Source organism: Pan troglodytes, chromosome 17 (assembly GCF_028858775.2).
Source record: "Pan troglodytes isolate AG18354 chromosome 17, NHGRI_mPanTro3-v2.0_pri, whole genome shotgun sequence".
Taxonomy (NCBI): domain Eukaryota; kingdom Metazoa; phylum Chordata; class Mammalia; order Primates; family Hominidae; genus Pan; species Pan troglodytes.
Window position 1 is genome coordinate 53,870,872 of NC_072415.2, and position 10,243 is coordinate 53,881,114.

At 37.6% G+C, this 10,243-nt stretch overlaps 1 pseudogene; it reads left to right on the plus strand.

Moving 5' to 3' along the window:
* Positions 1-523: 523 nt before the first annotated feature.
* Positions 524-8,233, plus strand: LOC112206252 (inhibitor of Bruton tyrosine kinase-like; annotated as a pseudogene).
* Positions 8,234-10,243: the final 2,010 nt, after the last annotated feature.

The window sequence follows — 10,243 nt, forward strand, 5'->3', positions numbered from 1 at the left end:
CACAAAAACCCACAAAAAACGAAACGAAACAAAACAAAAGCTAGGTGTGGTGGGACACGCCTGTAATCCCCACTACTCAGGAGGCTGAGGCAGGAGAATTGCTTGAACCTGGAGGTGGAGGTTGCAGTGAGCTGGGATCATGCCACTGCACTCCAGCCTGGGCAACAGAGTGAGAGACTCCATCTCAAAATAAACAAACTAGAATATTCTAAGCCAAAAATTAGCAGAAGGAAGGAAATAATGAAGATTGGAGTCAAAATCAATAAAGACTGAAAAGACATACACATTTATGACATACACAGCTTTTAGTTTATATTAGTTATGACTAATAGTGAGATCCAAAATGCAGACGTCAAGGGAAGATTTTGTTGTTCAAAGATTTAGTTGGAGATACCTGTGTAAGGGATGATAGGAAGAGAGCCAAGAAAATCTGTGAGGATTGTAAAACCGTGATACATAGCTGTTTCCATGTGTAGAAGAGACGGAATAAATATCAGGGTGGGAGAAAGTATCCTATACGGCGATGATAACCAAAGAAAGTGTGGTCAAGCCATTGGGAATCTTCAAACCAGTGTTAGCCACCAGAAGGGTTCTAGTCTTCCTGGAACAGGTCAGCCTTAGTATTGCCATGCTGAGGTGTGGCCTCAGCTGGGAAGACATAAATTCCTGAGTGCAACAGCCGGTCAGTTACAGCTAATCTTTAGGGTTGGAGGTTGGCATGATAGAGAAAATTCTCAAGGCTGCCACACAGTTTAATTATATATACATTTTTACTACCTTTAAATTGTTTCCTACATATTGATCTTATTAATCTTGATAAAAACAGAAACAAAAATGGAAAACATAATAGGTGCTGAATAATATTTTTGGTGGTTGGCTACTTTGTTGGTTTGTTAAATAATCAAATATTTTTCAATGGAATGGACTATTTAAGATGATAGTTTCTAGAAATTTATCTTTAAATTCCTTCATTGAAACCATTTCTTCCATAGAAATTCACTGTGCAAAAATTCTGTTTTTAAACCTTAAAGGATTTTTTGGTGAGATCATAGGGAAATTAGAGAGTATTTGTCCTTAAATGTCATTTTCAACAAAGAAAATAACTAAGGATAACAGGAGTTAGATTTTCCCAATATCACATTATGAGCTAGTTTTAAAGCTACAATGTAAATCTCAAGTCTGGCTTTCAAGTCTAGAGGTACACTATCATGCTGATGCTTTCTCATACTGGCTACATCGCCTTATCTTTATGACACAGAAGATACTGATTTCTGTATTAAAAGATATGCATCCCCTACCCCCATTCTTTAGCAGAGCAAGCAAGCTAAACAATGTTAACCATTAACCTTTTTGTTTGCCTGGTAGAGGAGGTGAGAGAGCGTAGCAGGAAATGAGGCCTTGGGGTCTGGAGAGGCACCAATATAGTTATGCTCCTCCAGCTCTCTGAACTGGGAGCTGAGTCTGAGGTTGACAAGGAGGGTGTGTAAGGCATCTGTGGTCACCAAGCTGCACAAAAATTTGACTCATTTGCCGGTCAACTGGGGCTGTCAACCAGACAATCAGCATAGCCAGTTCAGCCTGTGACCCTTTCAGGCAGAGAAGAAAAGGTTTGACTTATTGGGAAGCCCCACTCCGATGAAAGCTGCTTTACTGTGTCTCGCATTTAGAGTGCTTTCCTCTGCCTGTCTCTCCTGATAATTGTGAGTATCATTGAGATGAATAAATAGTGATGGCAAGGCTGTCACTTCCATAATCGCTTATTCTGACCTCTGGATGGGGAGGCAATGATTGCAGATGGATTCCCCAAACACATACCAAGCCTTTTCTCTACCTTCCTCCCACAATATTGACTTCCATGGTTATACAGACTACTCCGTCTTTTTTTCCCCCCCATTACATAAGAGTCAACTGAAAATTTGAATGACTTACTTATTCCACAACTCTTATTTTCACATAAGAAACCAGTAGCTCTGTCCCCAGTCACATCTGATGATAGATTCAAATACAAGCAAGTAATAACATTTGTTGAGAGTTTTGACCTATCCTGGCAGCAGATGAAACAAAGCAAAAGATGTAGTATATACTTTTCTGCAATTAACATGTATGAAACTTAAATGAGATGTAAGAAAAAATGATAGAAATGGAGTAGAATAGCATAAAATATTAAACTAAAATGATGATCCTAAAGATATAATAAGCACTAATGGTAACATTACAATGATAGTATTTGAAATAAATTATAAAGCCTAGGAAAATCAAGGCCATTTTATTTAAGACTTTTTTCACTAAAGCTTCTGAAGGTGAGTAGAGCAAAACTTAACTATTTTTGGAATAAATTAAAATGAACTTATTCTTAGGTAAATAGTTTTGTGCAATTTTATATATCCATAACATGTCAGACTTTGGACAAGAACTTTAGTCTCTTGACTTCTAATAATGTACAACAGAGGGAATTATATTATTGGCTATAGTTATAATCTATCATATCAATGTTGGGAGTTGAGAAATTAAAGTCAATGAGCAAATATTTACAGAATACTTTTATTCAGGGTCCATTTATATACTAAATGTACTGCAAGACATAAGACAATGAGAACATATTGAGAATTTCCTTTGGACTTCACTGAGGTAAGGCCCCACAGAGAGCGTACTCTAGGGTCATTTTCCTGGAGGGTAACGGGTTGATTATTCACCACAACTTCCAGATAGGCAAAATCACAAAACTATTCCTTGGCAATTTCCTAAGCTTCTGGTGCAATATTTTGAAGATTGAAAAAATTTAATTTCCAAGAATTCTAATGAGCCTCTAACTAAATTCCATGACATAACTAGAAAGGAAAAAATAGAGAAATCATACTCTATTCTTACATATTAGGCTTGTAGTCATGACCTTGAGGCTATAGATATCCAGATAATCCATTGTTTTGTATTCAGTAAATGTTTCTTAGATGTGACATTGGCCAGGCGCGGTGGCTCACGCCTGTAATCCCAGTCCTTTGGGCGGCCGAGGCGGGTGGATTACGAGGTCAGATAGAGATCGAGACCGTCCTGGCTAACACGGGGAAACCCCGTCCCTACTAAAAATACAAAAAAATTACCTGGGCATAGTGGTGGGCGCCTGTAGTCCCAGCTACTCAGGAGGCTAAGGCAGGAGAATGGCGTGAACTTGGTAGGCGGAGCTTGCAGTGAGCCTAGATCATGCCAGTGCACTCCAGCCTGGGCGACAGAGAGAGACTCCATCTCAAAAAAAAAAAAAAAAAAAAAAGTTGTGACATTGATTAGATTTTAAAGAATAAGCACATTTAGACAAGTAGGAAATAAAAAGCATTTCAAAAGAGGAAGCTGTGTTCAGTGAGAGGTGTTAAGTAACTACCAGGTGCCCAATGTAACTCTCTGCTAGGTTTGGGAGACTATTTGGATGAGAGAATTTTAGAGAAAGATATCTGCTGAGATATTGTATCATCAACTGTCACCACTAATTTCAGAAATCTAAGTTTTTCTTCTTTTAAAATATTCTATAGGAAGTCTGAGGAATGGTCAAAGAATATTTTCGTGAACAGGTACTTGAGACCAATAATCTATTTGCCACCTCTAGAATGACCCTAGGGAAGATATGTCTCGTCTGTGAGGGGAATTATAGCAGTAAAGGCCAATGGAGAGGGCAAGAATCAATACCAGGTGTGTTCCTCTCTCTTACTTTCATATTTGTGTACATGATTTTCTTTTCCAAAATTAAGGGCAGAGAAGAAAAAGTGGCAAAGATAGAAAGCTACCCCCATTGTGTAATACTAAAAATAAACATTGTGAAATGTTTATTTCACAGGAAACATTGTAGGCATGTTTCTTTTAATAGCATTCCACTTGCACTGGACACTCATACCCCACCACAGACGTAAATGCCTCAAATGTTTCCACAGGGCTCCTTCCCAATTGCAGGAGGCACAATTTCCGAATCTCCCCTTATACCCTATAAACACATGCTCTCAAACAATTATCATCTTATGAAAAATCATAAATAAATTCTTGGCTAGGTGGTTGCACTGGGTCGTGTAAAAAGCTCTGGAGTGAAAATCCAACAGGCGTGGGACCCAATATTACTAGCTGTGTATAAGATTTTAGGCAAATTAAGATCCCTTTGGATTTTAGTATATGTGAGCATTGGAGAGATGATCTCTGAGGAATTTCCAGCTTTGAAACTTTATAACATCGTAGGAGAGATATACGTTCCAAAAGAGTGAGTAAATATAAAAGTTCTTTGAATATTAATATGTACTTGATAAATGAATGCTATGAAAACCATCCCATGAAGTACACTCACAATATGCTGAAAGCAAACTGGGTTCTAGAAGAAGACTGAATAGAAATTTTACTGCTTGCTGGCATCATATGCTTTTTGGACTCTGGCATTTGAACTGCCCTGATATATCTATAGTCTGTTTTGCCACTTCCATCTTCCAAACATGCGGGATTAATCTCAACATTCAGGCCTCACGTGGCCACTGGGCTCTATCTCCAAAGACACTAAAGCAGGAGTTTGAAAAATCACCCCCAACCATGGAGATTATGAAGCCATTCTCACATGCATCTGCTTTTTCAACAGAAAAAATAAAAATTCAAACATCACATCATCAGGACTATGTCTGCATCCACTCCCTACTCCCCCATCCCCCATCCCCACCAAGGAGCTATATCTAACCCCCTGCGACTCCCCCCGACCCTGCTTTCTGTCTCTGTCTTGCCTGTTATTTCCATCATAATGGAGCAAGACTAACAATGCGGGCACGGTGCCAGCTCCCATTGCTGCCTGATGCTCTGATGGGCTTTAGATGTGAGCACATGTTGAGGGGACATTTAAATGATGTTTGTGTGCTGCACAGTCAGGAAAACAACATTTCTGCACTGGCTCCTTTGATCTCCTAAAAGCCAACTATCATAATACAAGAAGATTTTTAAATGAGTATAAATAAATCCAAGTGGCTCCAGCCTACATCACAGAGCCTATGCGGCTCCGTTGGCTTCTTCAGGTTTGCCTTTCCCCACATCTTGGACTCAATTAGTACATTTCAAGTACACCTGGGTTCCAACAATATCCTAGAATTAAAAGTGAGAGAAAAACTAAAATCCTTTCTACTAAGAAGTCAGTTTCTCCCATTAGAAAAGTCTGGGAGAGCTTTCTGTCACAGATTAGTAGCAGCTCTGGGGCAAAACAGAAGATGGGCTTCACTTTAGTTTGCACCTGGTGCAAGTGTCAAAAACACACAGCAACAAGTTGTGATTACTTTGCAGGTTTACAGATTTATTTGAAGTAAATTGGAGGTAGGAATAATCCAGGAAGAAATAAGAATCAGAAGACTATACAAACGAAATGCATGACCAGGAGAAAAAAAAAAAGGCATTTTGGCAGAGACATCTGCATGAGAAAAGGAAAGGGAACAAAAGCATGATATGTTCATATGATCTAAGAGTGGTGAAAAAAGAATATACCGGGGCACATATTTCAAGAGATGGGCAGGGAAGTGGTAAAATAAACTTGTTTGGGATGTTTGGAGTCAGACTGAGAGATGATGAGAGACTTAAATAAAAATGCCAGTGAGGTTGTAGATGACAGAAGAGTGAAGGATGAGGCATCTATGGGAGGGGTAGGATCAGCAGAAATTGAGTGGTGGTAAAGAACTATAAAAACTTTAGTTGGGACTACTGAATGAAACATAGAGCTAAAAATAGAGAAAAAGAAAGCGATTTGGTGAAAAGTTAAGTCTCATTTTTATTGTGTCAGATATATCCGTGGAACAGGGCCATGGAAAATTGACAGCACCTGGAAATACAGGTCTGGGTATAGGAAAGAGAAGGGGTGAAAATTTGATGACAAGCAAAGCAACAAAACTGGAACTTAAATTTTGCATAGTTAAAAAGGAGTTGAGAAGTTCCAGGGAGAGACAGATGAGGAGAATGCTCAGTGTGATAGAAGATGATCAGTCTGAAATAAAGGAGACAAAAGGGTATTGGGCATAAAAACCAGGACAGAAGAGCATTTTATGGAGTGTGTACTCAACATTGCAAATGTCACAATCCCAATAGTATGAGAAATAAAGAGGCTTGTTGGATTTGACAATTTGAGGATTACCAGTACAATGAACAGTTTAATTTTAGGAGAGAGAGGAAAAAGCAAAATCCAAGAGGACCAGTGGATGAGAGATAATGAACCAGAGATTTAGGTGGTGACTAATCTTGAAAACAAGTTTAATAGTAAAGAGAAGAGCAATAGTTTGATAACTTTGTAGTTGAGGGAAGAAGAATATAAGTGAGGGGGAAGTAGCAAGTGGCAGAAAAAAAATTGAAGTATATCACGTCAGTTACTAGCAAACCTCTATCATCCCTTGGTATGAATTTTGGAAGACAAAATGTCTTATGTACTCTGGGTTATCCTTCATTTCTCAAATTGGGCCCATTAACTGTTAGAAATCCCCTAGAATCCATGACCACAGTTCCCATTGATATGATGCCGTAACCTGACCCAGGCCTTAGGAGAGAGGGCATAGTGTATTTGTACCACCTCCCCAGAGACCAAATGAATGGCTCAGTGTCTATTAAGATGTGGAGTAGCTAAAGGAAACTGGAAGGGAAATCAGAAGCTGAGCTGATGGGAACAAGCAAACGTGGCTATTTAACAAACTTGATATTATATCTGAGTTGTCCTGTGCTGAACACAAACAGAACAGAAGAAAGAGAATATATACAAAGGGTGTCAGGCTGAACGTAAAATTAGGATCCTGGAGTACGACGAAATCAGGAATCATGATGTCTGGCAAAAGAGAGAGATAGACAAGAATGGAACAATAAAGTAGGTTATTAGGAGATGATGTAAAATCTCAAGAGTACTAGATCAAGTGAAGAGACAAGTAGCAATTCCAGTATTCAATAATTACCCGCTGTAGAATTGTGATTGGTCAGGATACCAGGAAATTATTCAAAAGTGAAATTATGGAATCTGGTTATATCTCTAGTCAAATTCACCCAAAGTTAGTTAGGGAGAAGTAGTAATGGAGACAAATGCAGGTAAAATGGAAATTTAGACAAGAGGAATGATCAGCAAGAAGAAAAACCTCCAGACTTGTGCAGAATGCTGGCACAGATATGACCAGTGGCAGGACTTTTCTAGTAATATCATTTATTTGTATGTTTTATTTAATTGTGATTTTCTTTCGTGTCATGCACATAGTATCAATGTTAACAAAAGCAAGGATAGAAATAATCATCATCATTTGCAGGTGAGAAGAGAATGAACCAGCGTACTGAAGTAATTATCTCAGGACTGAAAGAGCCTGCAAACCAACTACAAGAGTTGGTAATATCAATCCTGTTACTGGAAATGGGCTGTGTAGCAGATATTTTAAATATTGGTGACTTTTCCCATGGTTTTAAATGTTCCCTAGAATATATAAGAGATGTACTATTAACATAAGGTTTAACTTTCCCCGCAATCTTATCTGTATGGAATCCCATTGTGAAATCAGGAGACTGTAAATCTCTAGGACTGCCCACTTTTGCATGGCTTCCTGTTGAGTTGTGGCTCTCAGAACCATCATAAAAACAGAAGAAAGCAGACAAAATGTGGAGCTATACCAAAGTCAAATTTAGGCAAAATGATATCTTGTAGAGTTAAACTTTCTCAGAAGCAGTGAAAAATGATTGTATCAACTACCAAAGAAATCAATTCAGAAATTAATTGCATGGAAATAGTTTTAACCACCCCTTCAAAAGCCCCCCAAACCAGTATATGTATGGAAATTTACATAAATATATGGGCAAAAAAGCCTGTTACTGGCCATAGTTCAGGAAATCATGTCAAAAAAGTTTGTTTTAAAGAAATTAAAAAGTCTTAGGCTCCAAAAGTTGTGAGATGCTCTACCCACAGTACCCCAGGAGCAGAAAGTAGCCACATTTCAGATTTACCATCTCTGGACAGTCCCAATCCCTGGCTATCTTCTTAAATGACTGTTCTTTCCATGGTAGCCTCAGTCACTTTCACATATATTGTAGAAGAACTACAACAGGAAGCAGCTTTATTTGAAGTTGAGAAAAAACCCTGGCTCTGATTCAAACTGAGGAGGATGCAGTACATGATTTACTGGTTTTCTATCGGGCATTTGGCAACCCTGAGGAGTTTGTCATTGTTGAAAGGATACCACAGGGACCACTGGCAGTACCTATGTGGAATAAGCATGGATATTAGTTCACTGTGGGGTTGAGATACATTTTTCAAATTATGATTGTTAGTATAAAGAAAAGTTGAGGAAAAGAGTTCTTATAAATTTAGTAGTATCATATTAAATAGAATAAGAAACGTTCTAATTTCCTTACTGTGGTTTAAGCATATAGTGTTTGATTAAAAAGAAATTCCTCAGAATTGTGATTTTAGTATTTTTTCATGTAAAAATGTATAAGAGGAAAAACTTATTAGGTTAAGATTAAATTGGATTGTTTCTTCTGAGTAACAAACACTGAATAATCTAACAAATGTATGAGTAACTGAATTGTAAGACAGACAGAACTATGTATAAAAAATAACTTTTTGTTTTAGACTTTAAAAGACCTTTCCAAATATTTGTTGTCACTATGCTTTATAACATAACACTGAAGTGTTTAAAGTACAGGCATCAGTCATTAATCTAACCTATTAATGGCCAGAATTTTGTGTTTGCCTCAATGGTTGTATCAACGTTCTTGTTGCTTTTTTCATAGGCTATGAGTGTGTTCTAGGTTTAAAGACTGATCTGTTCAAATGCCGTCTTTCATTTTAGATGGCACATTCTCCATTTTGCATTAATCAATGGAGTATAGTGGAAAGGGAATAAGAACACTAATTATTCTAGACCGTTTAGTTCAAGATAATAGTTTGTAAGATTTAGAGTCATTGTGGGCTTTGATTTTGTTTTCATTGGGTTGGAGGATCTTACAATAGCCTAATTGTGACAAAATTAGTTTCTGAAAGTGTTAACATTTTCTAAAATAAATGTTTAAGTATAAACATAAGAAATAGTTTGGAAAAGAGTTCTCATTACCTTCACAATATTGTATATTCAGAAGTTCTCTGAGCCTATGTTGTATATCTAGAAACATAAATTAATTTATTTATAGTATACTATTTGGTTTGAGTGTTTAAATCTTTTTAAAAATGTTAAATTTGTGTTCTAGTACCTAGATAAATCGGGAAGGTTAATGTTCTAGTTTCTGAAAGATAAGCCTCGGGGAACACACAGCAATTCACTGCTATAATTTAGCTGGAAAAATGACTTAAAAAACTCAATATTTCAGGTTTAGCTCTACCCATGTTTAGCAGACATGTAAGCAAATGTGCTATAAAAAATAATTTTGATCCATTTCAAAAACTCTTATCAGTGTCCTAAAATTATTAGTCATCAAAACTAGAGTGTTGGTCAAATGAGTTTGAGTCTAGTACTTTTTTTTGGTCTCCTACTTCCTCATAAATTCCAATACGTTTGTTTTACATTAAAGCAGAATGGTTGGGAGCCTGATATGACAAATACAAATATTTCATTTTCTTTTCTCTTGCCTCCTTTTCTCTCACATTAAAGTTATGACAGGCTTAAAATTCTATATTCCAAAGTGAAAAGCAATTTCTTTGCTTCTGCCATCCAAACTTCTTAATGAAGGGCTAATGGGATCCAGAAGGATTTCAAAACCTGAAACAAATCCCAAGACAGCCAGATTGACCTGCTTCTCCCTGAGCATTCTCTCCTTGATCTGCACACACCACACATACAAGCCAGCAGCGAAGTCACATGTCTCTCTCCTTCCCCATCACTCCCTCGCCCAACCTCGCCTCCTGTTCCTTTTCTTCCCAGATCTTTCCTCATTCAGGAAATTAGACTTTAAAAAGAGACATTCCATGTGAATGGTTCTGCAAATGGAACTAGTCCTTCAGAGCAACAGCCCTTCATCTTTATGGGGGAAATGGAGTGAGTTGGGATGGGGCTTGAGGAGATAATAAAAATGACCAGCTAAATCTCAGATTTTTTTCTTAATTACCAAAAAGAAAAGAAAGATGAACTGTTCTCTGAATGGAAGAGCCTTCCAGAAGACCAAGTAAGTCTTCTATAAACTGATTTCCCTTCCTGACTGTGATTTACCGGACTGACACCTATTTTGTTCTGAGCACAGTTGATGCCTCAGACACAATGGCGGATGACAGCCCACATAACCTCTCTTTCAGCTTTCATCT